This window comes from Hipposideros armiger, unplaced genomic scaffold, assembly GCF_001890085.2.
Source record: "Hipposideros armiger isolate ML-2016 unplaced genomic scaffold, ASM189008v1 scaffold_5, whole genome shotgun sequence".
NCBI lineage: Eukaryota > Metazoa > Chordata > Mammalia > Chiroptera > Hipposideridae > Hipposideros > Hipposideros armiger.
In genome coordinates this window covers 1,864,771-1,868,004 of record NW_017731355.1, presented here as the reverse complement: position 1 = coordinate 1,868,004, position 3,234 = coordinate 1,864,771, and the positions used below count along the sequence as shown (strand labels likewise).

Genomic DNA, 3,234 nt, shown 5'->3' with positions numbered 1-3,234 from the left:
TAGTATTTTACTTCTCTCTGTATCAGTTTTGGTAAATTGTATTTTTCAAAGAATTTGTCTACATTGTCAAATTTATTGGCATAAAATGTTGTTCATTGTGTTTTCTTAATATATGTAGATTGTGCAGTGATATTACATTTTGAAACTCTTGATATTGGTCACTTGTGTTTTCTCTCTCTTTTATTGATTATTCTTGTTGGAAATTATAGATTTTATTACTCTATTTAAAGAAAAAAATTTTTGGCCGTGATAATTTCTCTGTTGTATATTTACTTTCTATTTCATTGATTACTGTGCTTTATTATTTCCTTCCTCTGAGTTTATTTGAGTTTAATTTGTTCTCCTAGTTTCATAAAATGAAAGCTTAGAGTATTGATTTTCAACTGTTCCTCTTTTCTAATGCATTCATTAGTAGCCATAAATTTCCTTCTAAGCACCTCTTTAGCTGCATCCCACAAATTTTGATGTTTAATTTTCATTATTCTTCATTTCAAAATATTGTTTTCATTTCTTTTGTGATTTCCTCTTTGACCTACAGATCATTTAGAAGTATATTCCTTAATTTTAATACATTTTGAGATTTTCTCCTTATATTTCTGTACTGATTTCTAGTGGTCAGAGAAGACACTCTGTATGATTTCAGTCCTTTGAAATTTGCTGAGTCTTGTTTTATGACCCAGCATGTGGTCTATTTTTGGTGTGCATTTGAAAAGAATGTATATTCTGCAGTTGTTGGATATAATGTTCTATAAATATCAATTAGGTTAAGCTGCTTAATAATATCTCTTTATTGACTATTTGGTCTTCTTGTTTTTAGTTACTGGGGGATGTATGTTAAAACCCCCAATTATGACTGTGGCTTTGTCTATTTTTTCTTTTATTTCACTTAAACCTTGCTTTATATATGTTAAAGCTGTGTTATTATATCTATACTAACTTAGCAGGTTGGGCCTTCCTATTGAACCAACCCTTTTTATTACTATGAAATGTTCTTCCTTATCTCTAATAAAACTTCTTGCCTGAAAGTACATTTTGTCTCATAAATATAGTCATACCAGCTTTCTTTTAATTAGTGTTTTTATGTTACGTCTTTTTTCAGCCTTATGCTTTGAATTTTTCTGTGTCTTTATATTTAAATATGTTTTTAATGAACAGCATATAATTTAGTCTTTTCCAAGAAATGGTCTGACATTCACTTACTGTTAATGAGCTTATTGATATAATTGAGTTTCAGTCTACCATCTTCTATCTGTTTTCATTGGTTTCATCTTGTCTTTATTCTTCCTTCCTGTCTCCTTTTGTAGTAGTTATATTTTTATTTTATTTTATCTCCTTTATTTAATTTATGTTATTTAGCATTTTATTTTAGTGATTACAAAACAATATATTTAAAATATTAAGTCCTCCTATTTAGGAACATAGTATATTTATTTATTTAGATCATGTTAAGCCTGTAGTGGGTTGAATAATGTTCCCCCCAAATTCATGTCTATTCAGAACCTCAAATGCAATCTTATTGGAAGTAGGGTCTTTGCAGATGTAATTAAGGTAAAGAATGAGATGAAATCATATTGGATTGAGGTGATCCCTAAATCCAATGAGAGTCCTTATAAGAGACAGAAAAGGACCCACAGAACAGAGAAGAGAATTATGTGAAGGTAGAGGAAGCTGTTCGAATGATGCCAAGGGATGACAAGAATTGCCAAGCAACCCACCAGAAGCTAGGAGAGAGAGATGGGACAGTGTCTTCCTCAGAGCCTCCATAAAGGAACCGACCCTGCTGATACCATCACTTAAGACTTCTAGCTTCCGAACTGAGAGAATAAATTTCTGTTGTTTTAAGTCATCAGGTTTGCGGTGATTTGTTACAGCAGCCCTAGGAAACTAATATAAAGTTCTTTAGAAAAATTGATGTTCCAGTACATCTTGATGTTCTAATACTGCTTTTAACCATCTCTTGGTGTCTCAGCTAAGAATGCCTATCCCAGTTCACCACCTGGATATTCACCATAGGTATTTGCAGCTGCTAGATTGCCTCAGGTACAACAGGTATTCTTCATTGCTCAATAAGGCTTTCCTTCTGTTCTGTGTTTGACTTGAATTTCCAGCTCTGGCATGTGCTGTTCCGAAGTCTGCCTCAGTTGTAAGTGGTCCCTGGCCTGCTCCATCGCACCACTGGCCACTTCTCTGGACAGAACATCAGGCATCTCCTGCAACAGCTCTGCTCTACTCTATTGCTTTCTTGCACCCCATGTGGCAATGGGATCCCCTGAAATTGTAATTTGTTTGTATTAACCTGTTTCCCCAAACCCCTGCTGCCAAAAGCTTTTAGTGTGTTCTCTTTATTCATGGTGTTCTGAAATTTGACAAAATGTCTAGGTATGAATATTTTTAAAAAATCCCTCCTATTCTGTATTTAATAGGCCCTTTCAACCTGAAGTTTTACACCTTATGTCAACCCTGGAGTATGTTCTTCTACTATTTTTATAGTTTTTTTCCCCCTCTGTTCTCTGTTCCTGGAACTCCTGTTGGACAGATGTAGGTTCTTAGAGTTGGTTCTACCTCTCTTAACATTTTTTCCTCATGTTTTCCATCTTTTGGTATTTTTGCTCTATGTTCCAGAAGATTTTCTAGACTTTTTCTTGCATTCTTTAGATTTATTATTTTATTTTTAATCTCCATGAACACTTCATTGTTTTCCTACTGCTGCTTTTTCATAGTTGTCTCTTATGGTTTAAATCGCTACAATCTCTTCTCTTTTTGGACACAAATGGGAATTTCTTATAGTTTCTTACGTTTTATGAATATTTTTATTTCCACTGTTTGGGTCAGTTCTTTTGATGTTTATTTTGGTTATTCTCATTTGAGCTACAGAACTTCCTACCAATCCATAGTCTTTTATGTATCTTTTTGTAAATCAAGGACAGCTTTGTTTGATATAGGTGGTTTTGGTGGGGTTTCCTCTGCCCTGCCCCTGAATTAGAGGTAGGTTTTGTGTTTTGCGATAGGAATGTGGATAATAAGATTTGCTTTACGGTGCCAGAGGCAGATGGCCAAGTTGAGCCTCTCTCCAAATGCCAAAGCAAAGTAGGTCCTCTCTGGTGCTCCAATCTATATTCTGCGTTGTTGTTGCTTGAGTACACTGCATGCATGGCCTAAGTTTCTTCAGAGATAATGTTACCAACCTGGCCTGTGGGCCAAAGCCATTGCTGTATAGAGGGATATAGGAGCAGG

General features: G+C 34.6%; 1 pseudogene; it reads right to left on the bottom strand.

The window, feature by feature from the left end:
* Positions 1-1,946: 1,946 nt before the first annotated feature.
* On the bottom strand, positions 1,947-2,168 carry LOC109384558 (SNRPN upstream reading frame protein pseudogene; annotated as a pseudogene).
* Positions 2,169-3,234: the final 1,066 nt, after the last annotated feature.